A 24,137-nucleotide genomic window follows, 5' to 3' on the forward strand; every position below is an offset into this window, starting at 1 on the left:
TAGACTCAATAATTTGGAGACAGATTTTAATTTTCTTCTCTTATTCTTCTGTATACTTGGAAGAATTAATGATAGTCATGAATTATTCTGCAATTTAAAAATGGCTAATAAATAGATACAAAATACTGAAAAACATTTTAGTAATTATCAATAGCAGTGATAATTTCTAGAGTGTGGGATAATATCATGTTTTCATATATCAATTATTTGAAATTGTTACTTGTGAGAGTATAAATTGGAAGTAGTATCAATATCCCAACGGACAAAGAGTCAAATAAATGTCACTTAGAAAAGTTAACACAATGTCACATAATTAAATAAACAAACTATGGGAAGTATAGTAATATGAGAAGAACTGTATAATAATTTCAAATCAAAATCAGAACAGAAAATGATATATGATTTCAATGAGAAACTACATATGCTAAGAGCAAGAACATGAAATAGAAAAATCAGAGAGTACTAGATTAGAATTATGAAATATTTTTCAAATGATATTTCTAAAAGAATTACCCTGGGGAATTCAGGGTAAAAAGAAACAGATAGAAGTCAAAACACTAGATTAGATGATAAACTATATTAGATTATAGGCATTGTTAGGAATTTTATACCATATTGAATTCATATGCAGAGATTCTCCATGTTCTTGAGTTCAGTTTAAAAGTATAGTAAAGAAGGTAAATGGGAGTTTTCTTCAGTTTTGACAACCTCAAAGTTTTACAAACATTTTTACATAACAACCATCAATGAAGTTGACATTGAACACAAGAGATGTAAGCAAAAGATTCTCAAAATAGATTTTTGTAAAGCATGTTTCATCCAAGATACTGATGGGGTCAGAGATGAAGGAGTCAAGAACCCACACATGAGTGAACTGAATTGAAAATATTTTCTTCAGGAAGGATTCTACAACAATATCAGTACTTAATTATATTGGAATGGTGTTTTTCATATTTCAAAGCATGTAAATAAAAAAAAAAGAAAAAAACATAATGCATGAACTATATGTGTGTATATGTCATGTAATTTTGTTTTAACCATGGGGAAACTTAGCATAAGGTAGGACCAGTATTTGACTCCGTTTTTCATATGAAAGATACATTTCAAGGCATATAAGTAGCTTGGTCAAGAAAAGTACAAGTTCTTCCATGTTCAATCTTGGTAGGAATCAAAATTAAAAAAAAATAAATTTTATTCTTCAAACGCAAAGGTTTTGTTGCAATGCAGTTAGTTTCTGAATCTATAGATGGATCTGGGAAAGGCTTGGACTTCTCTAGATTTACAGAAATTTATAGAGGATTAAAGGCAGTTGGAGGTAACATAACATGGAACAAAAAGAAGGAATTCCTTGGTCAGCCCACTAGTCTTCCCATGATGTTGCGTCTTTTCTTCTTTTTGCAGATTAAACCCTTGTCAAGTGAACCTTACCTGAAGCCACTAGTATGGTGATGAATAGCAGTGTGACTGAATTCATTCTGTTTGGGTTGACACAGGATGCAGGAAAGCAGAAAGCAATATTTGCGGTCTTCTTGATGTTTTACCTTGCCACACTGTTGGGGAACTTTCTCATTGTAGTGACTATTAAAACAAGCAGGACCCTTGGTAGTCCTATGTACTTCTTCCTATTCTATCTGTCCTTTGCTGATGCCTGCTTCTCTACAACCACAGCCCCCAGATTGATTGTGGATGCCATTTCTCAGAAGAAGACCATTTCCTACAATGAGTGCATGACTCAGGTCTTTGCAGCCCACTTCTTTGGGTGCATGGAAATCTTTGTGCTCATCCTCATGGCTTTTGATCGCTATGTAGCCATTTGTAAGCCCTTGCGATACACAACCATCATGAGCCGCCAAGTCTGCTGTGTACTGGTGATTCTGAGCTGGGTGGGATCCTGTATCCACTCTTCAGCACAACTTTTCCTGGTTTTGAGATTGCCTTTCTGTGGCCCCAATGTGATTGACCACTATTTCTGTGACTTGCAGCCCTTGTTGAAACTTGCCTGCATGGACACTTATGCAATAAACTTGCTAGTTGTTTCCAACAGTGGAGCCATATGCATGGTGAGTTTCATAATTCTACTTATCTCCTACGTTGTCATCTTGTACTCTCTGAGAAACCACAGTGCAGAAGGAAGGCGAAAAGCTCTTTCCACCTGAACCTCCCATTTTATTGTGGTTGTCCTATTTTTTGGTCCATGCATATTCATATACACACGGCCAGCAACCACGTTTCCAATAGACAAGATGGTGGCTGTGTTTTACACAATTGGGACACCCTTGCTCAACCCTCTGATCTATACACTGAGGAATGCGGAAGTGAAAAATGCCATGAAAAAGTTATGGTGTAGCTTAGTATGATTCTGTTGATACATGATATTCAGGGATTCTATTGTATATTTCTTTAACTTGGTATTTTCCTTGCTTGGTTTTGGTTCTTGAACAGGAAAGATAAAATATTCCCCCTGTGGAAAAAAGAAATAATAAATTTAAATTACACTAATATTTTGTATATTTAATTATGTTAATATTAATAAATATTAACACATATATACTTATATTCTGTTATTATGAGAGTACTGCATGAGAAAAGGATTACCTATAGTCCAGAACCATCTTGAGAAACCTATGAGGGCCCTTAGTTGAATGCTATTGATAACGGGTCATATTCACACAATGAGTTAGCTTCCTATACAAATTTGTTTTCAGAAAACAAAGTACTGACTAGTGAAAGAATGGTCGTATGTGTGCACGTACCAATTCTTTTTCCATATTTTATTCTACTGTTTCTGAATGTGGTCATAAGAGCTAATCCATATGGAACTGGAATTTAGAGAGTGGAGGTTGCCATCTTGAGAATGTGGGATTTGGAGAAGGTATTCTGAGAAAATTCTGCTCTGGAATCTTTACCTGAGCTTTCCTCACTGGGGAATCTACATGGATGGACTCTCAAACTCCAGTCAAAGCTAGAAATCTCAGTGAAAACCTGGACTGCCACTGGAGAACCTCTAAACATTCCGTGAAGGGTGAGAGAAAAAGAATCTCATACTTGGCAATGATTGGCGAATCGGCCATCAGCTGCCTTCTGGTCGGATCCTTCCCATTACTCTTCACAAGGGAGAAGGGAGATGCAGTGCATGTGTTTGGCAGCAGAAATATGCAGAAGAGAGGATAAAGGGTACAAAGGATACTAGAAAATCATGCACAGTGAAGACCAAGAAAAAATAAAAGGAAAGTGGGGACTTTATCCAAGCTGGAGAAAGCACCATTGGCTTCTTGTTTTTTGAGAATCACTTGTGGGTATATGAACATTTGAAGGGGGAAAAAAATGAAGTTTAAGAGTATCTCTATATTATTGACCTAGTGTATCTTTGTTTTCTTGGCTGCCAAGTTTATTTGGGTATCAGGAAAAAACACATTTTTTTTTTCTTAGTTCTTAATAGTTTCTGCAAAGTAAAAATTCAGATTCCTTGGGAAAACCCAGGATTAGAAAATATGTTTCTTCACTTTTCAAGTTTGGTCTTTTGGTTTTATATATATAAGAATGTTTTAAAAATTATATTTTTGGTTTTAAAGATAACCTACTTGATATGTGCGATATACACCTACCACTACAACTACATCATAATCTCATAATTGAGCACTATCATGTGATGCTCTTTCAGTAGTTGAGCTTATAATTCCCATCCAGTTAATGTCAGTATTACTTTACTTGATAGAGGCTAATGATAAAAGAATACAATGAACTTCACAAGTATGTGAATAATTTCTGCCAATGGAAGACAAAATGTTATCCTGTGCCACCAAAGATTCCCAGAATTTCACATAGTAAGGGGTAGCAAAATAAATATTTAAGTTTCAAAAAGGATGTTGGTCAGCGAATAACTGAGGATATTTGAGAAACATTGATTTACACTCACATAAAATATCCATTGTTAAGGACAAAAGTTTGTGTAATTAAACCTTATCTGTAAATGGGGAAGGCTTCAAAGTAAATTGGATGGAGATTGACTTTAGAAAGTAGTCATGAAGAAAGGGGAAAATGAATCACTCCATGTATTGGAATAGAAAAAAGGAAAAGAAGTCTTAAATTAATCATTGATGGGTCAGGGAAAAATTATAAAATGACTTTCTCAAAGATGCAAGGGAACTCTCATAAAATGTTTTTGTGATTTCAGTGGTGAAGGGAGCTATTTTTTTTAGCTCTCCTCATCTCTATGTTCAGGTTGGAGGCTTGTTGTACAGACAAGTAAGTACCTCAGGATCCAGGACAGAATCATCACCAGGGTGTTAGAGACAACAAGGATAGTTAATGTTAGGGCAATTTTCCTGTGAGCTACTTCAAATAGCTAGCCAACAGTGGGGTTCTGTTGGACCTTCTCAGGTAACAGCCAGTTACAAAGGTTCTGTAGGGTTCTACAGAGATCTGTCACCCTATCTTTCCTTCAGCCCATGATTCAGAAAGAGAGGATCCCAAGGTAGAATGATGGTGTTTGAGCAAAGTAGAATTCAGTTAAGGAATTTAGTAATGTTTTATGCCCTAAATGTCCTTTGAACCTCTAGGCTGTGCTGCAGTCTAAAAAATACCTAAGGGGCACCTGGCTGACTCAGTGGGTTAAAACCTCTGCCTTCTGCTCAGGTCATGATCCCAGGATCCTGGAAGCAAGCCCTGCATTGGGCTTTCTGCTCATCAGAGTGCCTGCTTCCTCCTCTCTCTTTCTGCCTGCCTCTGCCTACTTATGATCTCTTTCTGTCAAATAAATAAATAAAATATTTTTTAAAAAACCACTAAAATAAATAAATAAATAAATTTCGATGAGGAAAGTTTTTTTTTTTTAAATACCAGAAATTCCAGCAAAGTTCCTGAGATTGTATTTTTTATGGGTGAAGCACCTCACCCTGAAACAATGACTTTTGTAAAACAACAACAAAAGATTTCTTGGTCTTCCAACCTGGATTGTGTCCTTACTCTTGAAGCATAGGTGGAAACACCAATTACAGTTTATGATTTGACCATGGGAGGGGGGCGGAATCTATTTCAAAGAGAAGGAATTGATAGCCAACAGGCAGAGAGCAAACCCAAAGCATCTACACCAGATTTTGATTCCTATGCTTTGCCCATTTTCACAACTGCTTCTTCAGGTACCCATGGCATCATGTTGGAGGCCACTGCAGGGTTGGAGTCAAGGACAAAACCAGGCCCTGACTTGTGTCTCCTTCAAAGTCCAGACACCTTGACAGGTTAAGGACGGGAAAGTTGAGTGCACTGAGAAAGGGTCTGTGTTATGTGTCGTGCGCTCACCTACGTGACTTCCCACACACTCTCCCTACCATAGGGAACAATGTGGCCAGGGTCCTGAGTTCTTAGTTAGTCCTTGTTGTTCTGTACCTCCCATAACCCACTCCCTGGTTGGTTGTCTTGCTAATGGCTTTAGCCGAAACTACCTGGTAACACGAGGTTTGCTTGTAGTTAATGTAAACTTGTTATAGAAACTTGTGGTCATCTGGCTATGTACTAATGTATTGCTCCTCCTATTCTGGTCTGCCTTATAAATGATTGTAAAATTTGGAATAAAATTGGCACTGTTGGACAACAACTTCAGTGTCCCTCCTGACCCCATCTCTTTGTCTCTTAATTTCTTTTCACCATCCTCTTAGCCCTCACAGTTTTCCTGGTCGATTCATCATGCTGGCCGCAACAGCATCAGATTCTCCCATGGTGGCCTCTTGTCCATATGGTTACATTGTGCAAATTTGAGAAGTGTGCTTTGTCCTCAAGACACTTTACTTCCAGATAGCAGAAATTTGTCATGATACATTTACTCCTCTACAAGACCTTTCACTGCCATCTCTCAAAGCACTGCTATAGCCCGGGATGAATACCACCTGGTCATGGTGGATAATCTTTTTAATGTGCTGTTGGATCTTATTTGCTAGGATCTTGTTGAGAATCTTAGCATCCATATTCATCAGTGATATTGGTCTGAAATTCTCCTTTTTGGTAGGGTCTTTGCCTGGTTTGGGGATCAGGGTAATGCTGGCTTCATGGAAAGAGTCAGGAAGTTTTCCTTCTGCTTCAATTTTTTGAAACAGCTTCAGGAGAATAGGTGTTATTTCTTCTTTGAAAGTTTGGTAGAATTCCCCAGGGAATCCATCAGGTCCTGGGCTCTTGTTTTTTGGGAGCATTTTGATCACTGCTTCAATCTCGTTACTAGATATCGGTCTATTCAGGTTGTCGATTTCTTCCTGGTTCAATTTTGGGAGTTTATAGTTTTCCTGGAATGCATCCATTTCATCTAGGTTGCTAAGCTTATTGGCATATAACTATTGATAATAACTTCTGATGATTGTTTCTACTTCCTTGGTGTTAGTTGTGATCTCTCCCTTTTCATTCATAATTTTATGAATTTGGGCTTTCTCTCTTTTCTTTTGGATTAGTGTGGCCAATGGTTTATCAATCTTATTGATTCTTTCAAAAAACCAGCTTCTAGTTTTTCATTGATACGTTCTACTGTATCTCTGGTTTCTACCTCATTGATCTCAGCTCTAATCTTGAGGATTTCCCTTCTTATGTGTGGAGTTGGTTTGATTTGTTGTTGATTCTCCAGTTCTTTAAGGTGTAGAGACAGCTGCTGTGTTCTGGATTTTTCAATTTTTTTGAGGGAGGCTTGGATGGCTATGTATTTCCCCCTTAGGACCGCCTTTGCTATATCGCATAGGTTTTGGACCGAAGTGTCTTCATTCTCATTGGTTTCCATGAATTTTTTCAGTTCTTCTTTGATCTCCTGGTTGATCCAAGCATTCTTAAGCAGGGTGGTCTTTAGCTTCCAGGTGTTTGAGTTCTTTCTGAACCTTTTCTTGTGATTGAGCTCCAGTTTCAAAGCATTGTGATCTGAGAATATGCAGGGAATAATCTCAGTCTTTTGGAATGGGTTGAGTCCTGATTTGTGACCCAGTATGTGGTCTATTCTGTAGAAGGTTCCCTGTGCACTTGAGAAGAATGAGTATTCTGTTGTTTTAGGGTGGAATGTTCTGTATATATCTATGAGGTCCATCTGGTCCAATGTGTCATTCAATGCTCTTGTTTCTTTATTGATTTTCTGCTTCGATGATCTATTTCTTTTTTTTTTTTTAAGATTTTATTTATTTGACAGATCATAAGTAGGCAGAGAGGCAGGCAGTGAGAGAGGAGTAAGCATGATCCCTGGGATCATGACCTGAGCAGAAAGCAGAGGCTTTAACCCACTGAGCCAACCAGGCGCCCCGATCTGTCTATTTCTGAGAGAGGCGTGTTAAGATCTCCTACGATTAGTGTATTCATATCAATATGACTCTATATCTTGATTAACAGTTTTCTTAAGTAATTGGCTGCTCACATATTGAGAGCATAGATATTTATAATTGTTAGATCATCTTGGTGGATAGTCCCTTTAAGGATTATCTAGTGTCCTTCTGTATCTCTGACTACAGTCTTTAGTTTAAAATCTAATTTATCTAATATGAGAATCGCTACCCCAGCCTTCTTTTGAGGCCCATTGGCATGAAAGATGCTTCTCCATCCCTTCACTTTCAGTCTGGTCTCTATATTTCTGTTCAATGCTATTCTTTTTTTTAATTAATTTATTTATTTTCAGAAAAACAGTATTCATTATTTTTTCACCACACCCAGTGCTCAATGCAATTCGTGTCCTCTATAATACCCACCACCTGGTACCCCAACCTCCCACACCCCCGCCACTTCAAACCCCTCAGATTGTTTTTCAGAGTTCATAGTCTCTCATTATTCAACTCCCCTCCCAATTTACCCCAACTCCCTTCTCCTAACACCCCTTGTCCTCCATGATATTTGTTATGCTCCACAAATAAGTGAAACCATATGATAAATGACTCTCTCTGCTTGACTTATTTCACTCAGCATAATCTGTTCCAGTCTCATCAATGTTGGTACAAAAGTTGGGTATTTTTCCTTTCTGATGGAGGCATAATACTCCATAGTGTTTATGGACCACATCTTCCTTATCCATTCGTCCATTGAAGGGCATCTTGGTTCTTTCCATAGTTTGGCGACCATGGCCATTGCTGCTATAAACATTGGGGTACAGATGGCCTTTCTTTTCACGACATCTGTATCTTTGGGGTAAATACCCAGGAGTGTAATTGCAGGGTCATAGGGAAGTTCTTTTCTTAATTTCTTGAGGAATCTCCACACTGTTCTCCAAAGAGGCTGCACCAACTTACATTCCCACCAACAGTGAAAGAGGGTTCCTCTTTCTCCACATCCCCTCCAACTCATGTTGTTTCCTGTTTTGTTAATTTTGGCCATTATAACCGGTGTAAGGTGATATCTCAATGTGGTTTTAATTTGAATCTCCCTGAGGGCTAGTGATGATAGACATTTTTTCATGTGTCTGATAGCCATTTGTATGTCTTGATTGGCGAAGTGTCTGTTCATATCTTCTTCCCATTTTTTGATATGTTTGCCTTTTTCGTGTGTGTTGAGTTTGAGGAGTTCATTATAGATCCAGGATATCAACCTTTTGTCTGTACTGTCATTTGCAAATATCTTTTCCCATTCCGTGGGTTGCCTCTTTGTTTTTTTGACTGTTGCCTTTGCTGTGCAGAAGCTTTTGATTTTGATGAAGTCCCAAAAGTTTATTTTCTCTTTTGTTTCCTTTGCCTTTGGAGACATATCTTGGAAGAAGTTGCTGTGGCTGATATCAAAGAGATTACTGCCTTTGTTCTCCTCTAGGATTCTGATGGATTCCTGTCTCATGTTGAGGTCTTTTATACATTTTTAGTTGATCTTTGTGTATGGTGTAAGAGAATGGTCAAGTTTTATTCTTTACATATAGTTGTCCAGTTTTCCCAGCACCATTTATTGAAGAGACTGTCTTTTTCCCACTGTATATTTTTTCCTGTTTTGTTGAAGATTAATTGACCATAGAGTTGAGGGTCCATATCTGGGCTCTCTACTCTGTTCCACTGGTCTATGTGTCTGTTTTTATGCCAGTACCATGCTGTCTTGGTGATCACAGCTTTGTAATAAAGCTTGAAATCAGGTAACGTGATGCCCCCAGCTTTAGTTTTGTTTTTCAACATTTCCTTAGCAATTCGGGGTCTCTTCTGGTTCCATACAAATTTTTGGATTATTTGCTCCAGCTCTTTGAAGAATACCGGTGGAATTTTGATCGGAATGGCATTAAAAGTAATGATTGCTCTAGGCAGTATAGACATTTTAACAATGTTTATTCTTCCGATCCAAGAGCATGGAATAGTCTTCCATCTTTTTGTGTCTTCTTCAATTTCTTTCATGAGTGTTCTGTAATTCCTCAAGTACAGATCCTTTACCTCTTTGGTTAGGTTTATTCCCAGGTATCTTATGGTTCTTGGTGCTATAGTAAATGGAATTGATTCTCTAATTTCCCTTTCTGTATTTTCATTGTTAGTGTATAAGAAAGCTATTCTTAGGATTTTTCCTCTTTTATAGAACCCCCCTTAATATTTCCTACAGTGTCAGCTTCATGGTTGTATAATCTTTTAAGCCTTGCTGGTCTTGGAAACTCTTTATCTCTCCATCTATTTTGAATGTCAGTCTTGCTGGATAAAGTATTCTTGGCTGCATGTTCTTCTCATTCAGTGCCCTGAATATATCTTGCCAGCCTTTTTTGGCTTGCCAGGTCTCTGTGGACAGGTCTGCTGTTATTCTGATGGGCTTTCCTCTGTAAGTAAGGAGTCTCTTTGCCCTAGCAGCTTTCAAGAGATTATACCTACAATTATAATTCCTCAATTTGACTATCAGGTGTCGTGACATTTTTTTGGAATGTATAATCTTGGGTGGAGACCTTTCAGCCTCTAGTACATGAATGCTGGTTCCATTCATGAGATTAGGAAAATTTTCATGAAGGACTTGTTCCACTATATCTTCTAGACTTCTTTCTTTCTCCTCTCCTTCAGGGATTCCAATAATTCCAAAGCACTGCTATAATAAATATATAAATCTTGGATATCCACATGTCAATGGTGAATCCTTAGATGTGGACCCCTTTGCATGCAAGGGTGTGGCAGCCTTGGATGTCCCCATTAGACGGAATTAATTCTTAATCATGCATTCTATACTATGACATGGAAGATTCTGTCTTTAGGTGATGTTGTCCAAAACACTTTCAAATAACATTTACTTTTTTCTCTCCTTACATCAATGTCAAGTCCCTCAGCAAAATCTATTGTATCTACTTTCATAATATACCGACTTCTATCCCTACCATCACAGTCCAAACCACCATCATTTTTTGGTTAAATGGTAGCAATAACCTTCTAACAAGTCTGCTTCTACTCTTGCTCCTTTATGAACCATTCTCTGGACAGAAGCCAGAATTATCATCTTACAATGATCTTCAAGGTCCTGTAAGATATGTCATCAACCACTCTTTATTCATTCCAATACTGTTAAGCTAGCCTCCTTTGATCAGTGGTACCAAGCATGCTCTCTCCTCAAGGACTTTTCAATTGTTAGTTTCTCTATCTGGAAACTTCTTTCCTTGGATATCTTTGTGGGTATTTCCACATTCATTCAAGTTTGGCTTTTGCCATCCCTTCTCAAAGAATTCTTCTCTGATTACCTTACAGAAAATAATCCTACCCAGGGACCATGTATCATTTACCCTGCTTTATTGTTCTCCTAGCAGGTATTATAATTTGACATAATGTATAATTCCTTTTCTATTTGCTATTTTCTGTCCCTACTTACTAGAATATAAGCTTTAGAAAAAGAGACTTTATCTGCCTTTTTTTTCCCCCCTACAGTGTTAGGTATATAGTAGACTATGAGTATTTTGAGGTGAACTTATAAGTGAATGGCTAAATAAGCCATAAAATTACATTGCATTAAATAATCCTCCTCTATCACACACACACACACACACACACAAAGGCACACACACTCAAACACCAGGACCAGATTGATAAATCTTGTTTGGCAGGTTTGTTTCATTGTGCTTGAAAAGGATACTCATATTAGCTAAATCTGGCTGGGATCAGAATTGGGAATCTAATAAGAAAAAAAAAATTCAATAACATATTTGGTTTCTATTTGACTTTAAAGAAACTTTTTAAGATTTCTTACAAATTGATTAAGCAGAAACAAACCTCCAACAAAATAAAACAGAAAAACCCATGGTGAAAGTACAAAAATATCTTGATCTTTAGAAGTCTTCTCTTTATCTTATTTAGTTTACCTCTCCAAAATATAATGCTCTCTTTTCTTACCCAAAGGCAAAATAATTTTTAAAAATGTGAAACCATAACTCTCAAAAAATATAAAATGAACACATGACAAAGTTTTATTTAGTTCATTCATTACTGAGGAAACTGGTAAGATTATACTCAGCCTAAAGGAAACTTCAAAATACCATCCTTACATTATTCAATCAGGAATGTGTAATTAATTTACAAATAAATGCTAAACTGGCTTGATCCCTAATGGTCAGGGCAATCAATCAACTTTCCACCAAACAGCATATACATTTCTATGGGCCAGAATTGTTAGCATTCTTATCAGTTTTATAAATTTAAATAGTTGGAAAATAGCTCAAGACAAATAAAGGCATAAATTCCATAGAATCATCTAATCCCAAAGAGAGTGCCATAGATGACACATAGGCTTCAAATGAAGATGTCCAGTAATCTTCATGTTACATTTCTTTCTTAACAATATTTTTCCCGACAAAAGTTAATTTTATTTAGTAGCTCTACATCAGAAGATGTAGAGGTGTTTTATAAATATAATCTGCCAGTTATGGAATGAATGGGTCATGGGGAAGAATAATAGTGCATAGGGAATAGAGTCCATAATGTTTTGATAGCCTTATATGGTAACAGTTGGTATCTACATTTGCAGTGAGTGTAGCATAGAGGTTCAGATCACTATGCTGTGTACCTGAAGCTAATGTAACATTGGGTGTCAACTATATTTCAATATAAAATGAAACAAAATTCAAAACAAAAAACATAAATTTATAAGGAGAGAGAACTATTTTCTCATTTATTTTTATTTTTCTACAAGGAAAGAATACAAATTTTCTGTATCCATTGGAAACAGCATACTTAAAATGAGAGATTTAGAAGAGTTTAATTATGTCTACTTACCAGCATGTAGGTAGGGATACAGGAAATCAATAAGGGATGATGGAGCCATTACCCCTATTAGCCTTGAGAGAAGAAAGAGAAGGAGTGATCACAGGAAACCAGAAATTTCATCCCAAAGTGTTCTGGCTCATTTGTCACCCACTGGCTGACAGACTATAGGAGGGAACCAGGATAGTAAAGGCCCTGATATCCTTTTCTTCCCACCTGTTGCGTTCAGCTGGTACCACCTGTTGGCCAGAAGTAAGAGAGATCTGGTGGAAGGGGACCAGAGAAAACAGCCACCCAGGATGTACACATTGAGAATAGATCTGAAGGGGTAGGAAGAATACATCTCGTACCTGTTCCAACAGTGTATTCCACTTTTTCTCCCATGTAAGAGAGTCAACACTTTCATTTGAGGAGTTAGGAAGAAAAAAGAGAATATAGAAAAAGTAAGTAAGGAGTCTTCCAACTGATATATTTATATAGCACTTGTTGAATACCACTATGGGTCAGACACTGACTGAACCAAGTACAGGACAGATAACAGATCTACTATGCAACTTATTTGAATAGTTTTAAATAGGAAAAAAAAAGGCATTGAAGAAGACACAAAAAGGTGGAAGACCATTCCATGTTCATGGACTGGAAAAATAAATATTGTTAAAATGTATATACTGCCTAGAGCAAGTTATACTTTCAATGCCATTCCAATCAAAATTCCACTGGCATTTTTCAAAGAGCTGGATCAAGCACTCCTAAATTTTGTATGGAATCAGAAGAGACCCCGAATTGCTAAGGAAATGTTGTAAAAGAAAAAAATGGGGGCATCACATTGCCTGATTTCAAGCTTTACTACAAAGCTGTAATCACCAAGACAGCATGGTACTGGCAAAAAAAAAAAACAGGCACATAGATCAGTGGAACAGAGAGGAGAGCCGAGATATGGACCCTCAACTCTATGGCCAAATAATCTTCAAGAGAGCAGGAAAAAATATACAGTGGAAAAAAGACAGTCTCTTCAATAAATGGTGCTAGGAAAATTAGACAGCTATATGTAGAACAATGAAACTCGACCATTGTCTTACACCATACACAAAGATAAATTCAAAATGCATAAAAGATCTCAACGTAAGGCAGGAATCCATCAGAATCCTAGAGGAGATCATAGGCAGTAACCTCTTCGATATCAGCCACAGGAACTCCTTTCAAGATATGTAACCAAATACAAAGAAAACAAAAGCAAAAATGAATTTTTGGGATTTCATCAAGATCAAAATCTTCTGCACAGCACAGGGAACAGTCAACAAAACAAAGAGTCAACCCACAGAATGGAAGAAGATATTCACAAATGAAAGTACAGACAAAGGCTGATATCCAGGATCCATAAAGAACTTCTCAAACTCAACACACACAAAACATACAATCATGTCAAAAAAAAAAAAAAAAAAAAAAACAAAATGGGCAGAAGACATGAACAGACATTTCTCCAATGAAGACATACAAATGGCTAACAAACACATGAAAAAAAAAAATGTTCATCATCACTAGCCATCAGGGAGATTGAAATCAAAACCACATTGGTGCAATTGCAGGGTGTGGTGAAAAAATAATACATACTGTTTTTCTGAAAATAAATAAATTAATTTAAAAACAAAGAAATTTAAAAAAAAGAAATTAAAAAAAAAAAAAAACACATTGAGATACCACCTTACACCAATCAGAATGGCCAAAATTAACAAGATAGTAAACATGTGTTGGAGAGGAGGTGGAGAAAGGTTCCCCTTTCTCCACCTTTCACTGTTGGTGGGAATGCAAGTTGGTATAGCCACTTCAGAAAACAGTGTGGAAACTCCTTAAGAATTTAAAAATAGAGCTTCCCTATGACCCTGCAATTGCACTATTGGGTATTTACCCCAAAAATACAGATGTAGTAAAACGAAGGGCCATCAGTACTCCAATATTCATAACAGCAATGGCCACAGTCGTCAACCTGTGGAAAGAACCAAGATGCCCTTCAACAGACGAATGGATATGGAAGATGTGGTCCATATACACTATGGAGTATTATGCCTCCATCAGAAAGGATGAATACCCAACTTTTGTAGCAACATGGACGGGATTTTCTAGGATTTCCTTAAAGCATATTAATCCCTTCATATTTCCAGGTATTACCATGTTCCAGAATGATGAAGCAGAATTTTCCATGTGTCTCAAGCAGCAAATATTGGGACAGAAAGCAAGAGGATGTACTAGGAAAAAGAAGTGTAGTTAGAGGTATCAGGATGGAGCTGTTGTCAGGATATACTGTTAGCAACTGGTTGCTGTATCAGTGGCTGGAGAAAAAAAATAGGTCAAAGGGTATGAGACACAGTGTAAAAATTGTCCAACACACTTAGTGATTACTAATTAAAAATAATATTCTTTTGTAGATTTTCTATCACAAAATGCTATGCTTATATCAGCCTATACTAAGTAGAGAACCCAAACAATGTGACTGAATTCATTCTTTTTTTTTTTTTAATTTAATTTTACTTTTTCAGTGATCCAAGATTCATTTTTATGTACCACACCCAGTGCTCCATGCAATAGCGCCCTCCTTAAAACCCACCACCAGGCTCACCTAACCCCATACCACCCCCTACCCCCTCCCTTCCAGTACCCTCAGTTTGTTTCTCAGAGTCCACAGTCTTCCATGGTTTTGTCTCCTCCTCCAATTTACCCCAACTCACTTCTCCTCTCCAACTCCCAATGTCCTCTGTGTTATTCCTTATGCTCTACAAGTAAGTGAAACCATATGATAATTGACTGTCTCTGCTTAATTTATTTCACTCAGCATAATCTCCTCCAGTTCCATCCATGTTGATACAAAAGTTGGGTATTCATCCTTTCTGATGGAGGCGCAATACTCCATTGTTTATATGGACCGTGTCTTCTTTATCCATTCATCTGTTGAAGGGCATCTTGGCTTTTTCCATAGTTTGGTGATTGTGGCCATTGCTGCTTTGAACATTGGGTACATATGACCCTTCTTTTCACTACATCAGTATCCTTGTGATAAATACCCAGTAGTCCAATTGCCCAGTTGTAGGGTAGCTCTACTTTTAATTTCTTAAGGAATTTCCACACTGATTTCCAAAGTGACTGCACCAACTTGTATTCCCACCAACAGTGTAAGAGGGTTCCCTTTCTCCATATCCTCTCCAAAACTGTTGTTTCTTGTCTTATTAATTTTGGCCATTCTAACTGGTGGTACCTCAATGTGGTTTTGATTTGAATTTCCATGACAGCTAATGATGATGAACATTTTTTCATGTGTCTATTATCCATTTGCATGTTTTCTTTGGAGAAGTGTCTGTTCATGTCTTTTGTCCATTTTTTGACGTGATTATCTGTTTTGTGTGTGTTGAGTTTGAGGAGTTCTTTGTAGATCTTGTATATCAACTCTTGGGCATTACAGATAGCCCAGAGTTGCAGAAAATGCTCTCTGCTGTGTTCCTAACCATGTATGTGGTTTCCAGATTTGGGAAACTTACGCATTGCGGTAACCGTGATCAAAAGTCAGATCACCTATGTATTTTTTCCTTACTTCCTTATACCCATGGATGCCATGTACTCTTTTATCATTGCCCCCAAAGATGATTGTGGACCCTCTCTCCAAGAGCACTACCATCTTATTAGAAGGCTTCCTGACTCAGCTATTTGCAGAGCATTTCTTTGGTGGTGTGGGGATCATCGTTCTCATCATGATGGCCTATGACTGCTATGTGGCCATCTGTAAGCTCCTGCACTACACGACCATCATGAGCTCTCACATGTGCTGTCTGCTGCTTGGAGGGGCCTTGGCTCTCCACTCAGTAATACAGCTTCTCTTCATGTATCAAATACCCTCCTGTGGTCCCAATGTAATTGATCACTTTATGTGTGATTTGTTTCCTTTGTTGAAACTGGCCTGCATGGACACCCACATGCTGTGTCCCTTAGTCATCCTTAAGAGTGGGGTGATATGTGTGACCATTTTCCTTATCCTCATCACTTCCTATGTGGTCATCCTCTGCTCCCTGAGTTCTTACAGCTCTGGAGGGTGATGCAAATCCCTCTCCACCTGTGACTCCCACCTCACTGTGGTCATCTGGTTCTTTATGCTATTCATTTTTCTGTGTGCGGCCTGTGGCCACTTAGCCCAAAGACAAGGCAATGGCTGTGTCCTTTACCATTGTTGCACCCATATTAAATCCATTTACCTATATCCTGAAGGATGCTGAAGTAAAAATATTTCATGAGGGAACTGGTAAAATGAGGGACCTTTGGCATCATTGGGTTAGATGTTAAGGACAGATCTTCCCTACAAGGACAATGAAGTCCCACCAGTCCCATTTATTCCAAGCCATTGAGCACACAGCAGCCAATGGCATCTTTTAAGTGTACAAATCAGGTTAAGATATTATAATCAAGTTATTTCCTACCTCTCTAGTACGTATTGTGCTCCATTCCTTTTTTTAAAATTAATTAATTAATTGATTAATTTGACAGGCAGAGATCACAAGTAGGCAGAGAGGCAGGGAGAGAGAGAAAGAGAGAGAGAGGAAGAAGCAGGGTCCCTGATGAGCAGAGAGCTGGATGTGGGGCTTGACCCCAGGACCCTGGGATCATGACCTGAGCTGAAGGCAGAGGCTTTAACCCACTGAGCACCACCCAGGCACTCCTCCATTCCTTTTTTTATAATATGCTGGCCACTCTTTTACCTTTCCTCCCCCCCCCCTCTTAACTTTTTATTTATTTATTTAACTTTTTTTTTTTTTAATAATTCAAATCTGGTTGTCAATAATTCAGGTACTGGTTCAGTGCTTTTGTTTGTTCTTACTCTGCTTGCTGCTGGACTTCTCTTTCTCAGAGCTGCTGCTTGGCTGGCTAATCTCATTCTTTTTTCTTTCCACTTTAACCTCCTTGAGGTGAAGCTTCCACCTCTTTAAACAAGTCTCTCCTGATGTCTTTTCCTGGTCATTCCCCTTAGTTACTCTCTGCCTCTTCACTCCTGAATTCATTTTACATGTCTTCATCTTGCCTCATGTCAAAAAGAAGAAAAAGCCCGTGGCAGCATAAGTAATTTATTGTTAGTAAAAAATTTAGGATTGTAATTTTTTTCTGTTTTAATTATTAATTAAAGAACTGGAAGGATAATAATGATATTCCTAACCTTAAATATTTGTAATCTGTTTGGGAATTTTCCTAGTGTCAAAAGTAGGTCCAAAACTCCATCTTCTATTACATAGGTAAGAACTGTTCTCACCATTTGTGCTGAAGTTATTACCTGTCAGTTCAATTTCATAAATTTTTTCTCTTATTTGTTCTATGGGATCCCCAAGTTAATTCACAATATATAGCCTTACTCATTAAACATATTACTTAGGGATTCAATGCCTGAGTTCTTGACACTAACATCTGACACAAATTTTGATCTTACTACTTTTTTTTTTTTTTTTTTGAGATCAAGGTTTTTAAATTTATTTTATTTATTTATTTTATTAACATAGAATGTATTATTCATTTCAGGGGTACAAGTCTGTGATTCATCAGTCTTACACAATTCACAGCACTCACCGTAGCACATACCTTCCCCAGTGTCCATCACCCAGCCAACCCATCTCTCCCACTCCCCTCCCCTCCAGCAACCCTCAGTTGTTTTCTGAGATTAAGAGTCTCCTAAGGTTTGTCTCCCTCTCTGGCCTTGTCCTATTCCACTTTTCCTTCCCTTGCCTCATGATCCTCTGTCTTATCTCTCAAATTCCTCTTAACATTGAGAACATGTGACAATTATGTTTCTTTAATTGACTTCTTTCACTTAGCACAAGATGATCTTACTACCATTTATAGGACTTGCTGTTACTAATATTAGCTTATAAATTGTATGATTATCTCTATATTAGAATTTAAAAATTCAATACTATCCATGATACAAAGGCATAGCAAAATAAATTAAAATTCTCCCTTAGTTTGTAGAAGAATATCTGCCTAAAAAGTTATTTCAAGCATCAGATTTATGGAGAAACATTAGATGAACTTGCTTCCTATCTCACTGAGAAAAATTAAACCATCAGAAGAACATTTCCATAGTCATTACTATCAATCTACCAGCATCTGCTCAAATATATACCACCTTCCTACCTTCTCCAATAAACACACTACCTTGCTCCTATCCAAAGGCAACCCATCTCTTTATAATATAATTTCTGAGTCTCATTTCCTTATCACTTATATGAATACATCTCTTATTTAATCTATGTTTCCCTTACTAATGGATCATTTGCTTCAGCAAAGAAGCAGTCTGTCATTTCTTTTATTTATTTTTTTTCATTTCTTTTATTTTTAAAATGAAATTTTCCCTTGATCTTATTTCCTTTATTAGCCACCATTTTCTATGATGAATTAATAATAACTTTCCACCAGAATGACAAAGTATATCTTCATTGAAATTGATGAACTGATTCTAAAATTTGTATGCATGTGTAGCTATGTTTAAACAGCCTTGGCAATAAAACCAGTGTGAGCAACATAGAGCTAGGGGACAGGATCTTCTACATACCAGAACATACCATAAAGATCTGCATTGTCAACATTTTGCTGTAGGCCTGTTAATAAAGAACTTTAAAGAGGGAAGAAATGGCCCAGAGATTAAGCCATCTATCTTTGGAAATGTAGTATAAATTTTGTAAATTAATAAATGATGAAGGCAGAATTTTAAATCTGAGGGAAGAATGGCTTGTTGAATTAATTCTGGGAGAGCAAATTACTATTTATCTGCCTCTACTCGATAACCCCATTTCATACATTTCTTTGTGCCTATCTCTGTCTCTGTCCTCTCTCATTTTTGATTTATAAAGTTGTTTTTTTAAAACTTCAACTAATATTTGCACAAATATTTATCAAATATTATATTGTTATATTATCTGTCTCATCCCATCTTCACACTATTATTTCAGTGTTATACCACTCATTTCCTCTAATAGAATCAAATAATTAGTGATGAAGAAAACAGAGCATGGGATAAAGTAGAAGATGCCAAGTGTGGTTGAAGTAGGGTCCAAAGTTCCAGGATTAATTGTTGGAGTCCTGCTGTTGAGTCATGTGTTTAGAAGATTATCTTCTCTAGGAATGTGGACTGGGTCAGATGGTTCTTCTGGTCAGGGAAACTCTAAAATTTCAGTTAAAAGAAAATAATGCTTGTTCCTTAGTACCACAGTTGAATAACACTTGTCCCTTAATACCACAGGTAGATAACACCTATCCCTCAATACCACAGGTGAAGGTACTTCTGCATATTCACATTTCTGATGAATCGCCTCAATTCTGCTTCTTTTTTATCAGATGTGAATAGACATAAAAACAGGTAGGATACAAGAGTAGAACAACAGTCTCCTGCATATAGACCCTCTCCAAAGGGACATCGTGAGCTAAGTCTATGTTTCCCTCAAGCTTCAATCCCAGAGCTACCTAGATTCAGAGTAAGCAGACCTGCCATCCCTTCCCTTTAAAAAAAATTGAAAGGAGAAAAATTCCTTTAATCTTTAAAAATTGTGTGCTTTAGTTTTAAAGTGATGACATATATAGCTTAAGCACTGAGGAATAAAAAAGTAGATTTTAAATTAGTCTATACATTTTTTTTTTTTTTAGATTTTATTTATTTATTTGACAGAGAGAAATCACAAGTAGGCAGAGAGGCAGGCAGAGAGAGAGAGGAGGAAGCAGGCTCCCCGCTGAGCAGAGAGCCTGATGCGGGACTCGATCCCAGGACCCTGAGATCATGACCTGAGCCGAAGGCAGCGGCTTAACACACTGAGCCACCCAGGCGCCCAATACATTTTTGCACATTATTCATAAAATGTGTTAATCTTTAACAAGCACCTGTTGCTACTCTACTCCCAACACATTACAAGTCCTTGTGGATTGATGTTGTACTTGATCCCAGGACTCAGCTCTTGTATTGGTAAGTACATGGACATTTTGCCTTAATGCTGCACAGAGATATTGTATTCTATCCCAATGCACAGTTTTCTATTCTTAAATATGAAGGGAATGGAAAGTGTCTTTAAATAGAAACTCAGGAGAATTTGGAAAAAAAGAAAAAAAAAGTAGAAACTTTAATTGGTTGGAGACATAAAAGATTTGCAAATACTTGATCAAATCAAACCACAGGAAACTGTGTCTTGAAAAATCATACTGATGGGCAATTGCCAAACCCTGAGGAGAACTGAGAAACAATTCTACAGGGTCATGTCCTCTCAGGGATAATTCTTTAAATTGCATTTGGAAATCAAGGAGGAAACTTATGCTTCTTTACTTTTTTCCTGGAGACCATGTTGAAGATTGATAAGTAGTGGGGAGCATTCTCTACCTTGTCAGCCAGAGCTACTCTTTCTCTCCCTCTTACATGTACATCTAAGACTTGGAAACACACTTCAAGTTTAGGGTGGCCTTTGAAGGGCTTTTCTGTGCAGTATAGGAGATTGCCATCACCAGAATTTTCAAGAAACTGACAAATGGTAAGATTTATAATGCACATTTTGCATTTTCAAGGAGGATTTTAAAGTGTAATGTAGTACTTAAAAAAATGCTGCTGTTGTTCAACTACTAGGTTTAATGCAAGCATGAGTCTATCACTTAGCTGTGTACCTTGAGCAAGCTACATAACTTTTTCACTGTGAATCTTCATTTTTTATCTAGATTATATATGAAAAGTCTCAAAGGATTTGGAAACAAAGTAATTTATGTGGCATTCACAGGACAGCACTTGACACAATAATATGTGCTCAATAAATAGCCGCTCTTAAAATGCAAACATTTTTTAAAGGGTTAGCAGTACCCAATACAGGGGTACCTGGGTGGCTCAGTGGATTAAAGACTCTTCCTTCAGCTCAGGTCATGATTTCGGGGTCCTGGGATCAAGCCCCATATTGGGCTGTCTGCTCTGCAGGGAGCTTGCTTCCTCCTCTCTCCGCCTGTCTCTCTGCCTACTTGCGATCTCTATCTGTCAAGTAAATAAATAAATAAAATCTTAGAAAAAAAAAAAAAGGAGTACCTAATGCATCAATGCAACTAATAAAATTAGAATTTACATAGTTTTTTAAATCCAATGATGTTAAATCCAAATGATGATGAAATGCAGCATGTACCTATTTTGGTCCTAGTCATGTAATCTTATTTTTTTTTATTCTTTCTGATTATATTCTCATATATAATTTATCTTCTAATGCCTTCCTTATCCTGATATTTTAGGTTAAGAGGTGCATTTTTTTGAGTCTGCAAGGAATACTGAAGCATTATCAGGCAAATTTAAGTGCTGTTTACTATTTACAGAGTTATATATAATACAGAACTCTATAGTCCCACAACAAATCCCTAACAAATGGCACAGGGAAGGACATTAAGACTTAAGGACATTAAGAGTTAAGGACATTAAGGACATTAAGCAAGTATCTTATTGAAATCAAATTCCAGACACAGTAAGAGTATAAAATAGTAAAAATATAAAACATTTAATGGAATCAGCAGAGCAATATTGATAAAAGAGAAAGGGAATCCAGATTGTAAGGAATAGAATATGCTTCATTGGGACAATAAAGAATAATTTTTTTTATTGCTGAAGAAAATAATGATCCCAAATCAGACATAGAGTGGATTGTAGGATTTTAGGGAGAAGCATTAAGAATGGAGTTTTAATCTACTCTTTTAATTTGTACTAACTATATTTTTAAAATATTTTGAAATATAATTGCAAAATTCTACTTATAATGGTGACCTTACTATTAATTCCTCAAGTAGTTTCTGTTTTTTGTTTCTGGTTTTGTTGTTGTTGTTTTTATTTTTGTAATGTCCTCCTCCACAGAACTAATGTGTATAAGCAAGATGTCAGAGAGAGAATTCAGGAGAGAAATCATAAAGTAAATACATAGGCTTGAAAAAATCATCAGTGACAATATAGAATCTCTAAGGGCAGAAATGAGATCTAATTTGGCCAGACTAAAAAATGCTATGAATGAGTTGCATTCTAAACTGGATACTCTAACAGCCTGGGTAAATGAAACAGAAAAAGAATCCATGATCTAGAAGATAAGCTGATAGAAAAGAAGGAAATTGAGTAAAACAGAGAGAGGCATCTAGAAGCACATAAAGAAAGGGTTGGAGAGATTAATGAAGACATTAAACATTCCAATGTCAAAATTCTTGGGATTCTCATATAGTTTTAAAAATATATTTGAAAGTTGAAACAGGAATTTCTATTATTTTCGAATGATTGATGCAAGAATTAGTTTTGTGCCAAAATGAATGGGAAGGAAATAGTGGGCAAAGCGGTGAGTGGGGAGGCAAAATTCCCCAGGTCACAGCCCAGGAAATGGTCCACAGTTCCGTTTACAGCCATGAGGATACTTGAACAATCTCTGGTGCACCTCCAGTGTACTGAAGAGTACAGCTATTGAAAAGGATAGATCTTTGAATCTTTGGGAAAGTTTGGGCCATGATACATCTATTTATGAAAAGCTTATAATAGTTTAACATTTTTAGTTTAAGAAGCTATGTTATGTTATTATGTTAGTTCCACCTACACAAATTAATTATACTGAACATTTGATAAAATGATTCTCAAGACCCCTCTCCTTTTTTCTGAACAGCTAAGTTGATGGAAAATGATGGTGCTGTGGATTCAAAGATTTTTTAGGGATGTCTGGGTGATCCATTGGTTTAATTATCTGACTGTTGCTTTCAGCTAAGGTGGTTGATCTCAGTGTCTTGAGATCATGCTCTGTCTGACACTGCATTCAACAGAGTCTGCTTCAGATTCTCTCTCCCTCTCCCTCTGCCCTTCCTGCTCATACTCTCTCTCTAGAATAAATAAATCATCCTAAAAAAGTAAGCTTGATTTTTTAAATTTTAAATTCATGCAGTTCTTTTTTATTACTAAATAATTTAAATTTTGCTTCATTCACTCACTTCCTTTTTATCTTATATTCTATTTTAAAAATTTTTATTTTTAAATTTATTTTCAGTGTTCCACAATTCATTGTTTATGCCATTCTGTCTAGATACTTTTTGAAATCTTCACATGTTGATTTTAGGGTTATTTTAACACGTCTCTATAAATGGGCAGAGTTACTATACATTTGTTGCTTTTCTCATTTTACATATTATAAAAATCCTTCACCATTCATGTCCTCACATTAATAATTAGTGTTTTACTGACAACATCAGATGCTATCAATCTGTCATGGTCTAAATTACAGAAACATCCTCGTATTGTTGACCACATTAGATATTTCTAAATTCTCATCGTTATAAATGACACAACATCATCTTCCATTATAAAAGTTATACACCCTATTTAATTTTTAGAATATTTTTGTGGTAGGATTTCCTACTATGAGGACTACAAATATGTTTATTATTCTGGAAATAATGCAAAAGCATTTTCCAAATGATTATATAAGTGAAGCAGTTTCACTGCAATTTTAGAATTAGTATATTTTTAAAAACCATGATTTAACAACCTGAGGGTTTTGAAGGGAGGTGGGGGTGGGAGGTTGGAGGAGCCAGGTAGTGGGTATTAAGGAGGGCACATATTGCATGGAGCAATGGGTGTGGTGCAAAAACAATGAATACTGTTACGCTGAAAAGAAATTTAAAATAAAAAAGTTAAAAATAAAAAAAAAAGATTTTAAATTAAAAAAAATATTTTACCTTATGATGGATTAAAATTTCCAGTTCATTTTGTGTGTGTAGAGACTGGGTAATCAAAATTCCAGACTGTTACCAATATGTATCTGTGAGTAATTGGGGCATTATCTTCTGATTCTGCACTCATTTGTTCTGTGTCCTTCATCAAAGGGCTTCATCCAAACATGAACAAGGGTATCAGAAGGCTTGAACCTTTACAGGTGGATGTAAAATTGAAAGGCCAAACTGCTCCACATTCTTGCAAGAAAAGGAAAGTTCTTGTTCCTTTCTGTTGACACAGCGGGAAGGACT

General features: G+C 36.7%; 2 pseudogenes; both read left to right on the plus strand.

Annotated features, from left to right (window-relative positions):
• The first annotated feature begins 1,442 nt into the window (after positions 1-1,442).
• LOC131822551 (olfactory receptor 4C11-like) lies at positions 1,443-2,357 on the plus strand (annotated as a pseudogene).
• A 12,047-nt stretch (positions 2,358-14,404) lies between these two features.
• On the plus strand, positions 14,405-24,121 carry LOC131808115 (olfactory receptor 4C6-like; annotated as a pseudogene).
• The last annotated feature ends 16 nt before the right edge of the window (positions 24,122-24,137 follow it).

Source organism: Mustela lutreola, chromosome 1 (assembly GCF_030435805.1).
Source record: "Mustela lutreola isolate mMusLut2 chromosome 1, mMusLut2.pri, whole genome shotgun sequence".
Taxonomy (NCBI): domain Eukaryota; kingdom Metazoa; phylum Chordata; class Mammalia; order Carnivora; family Mustelidae; genus Mustela; species Mustela lutreola.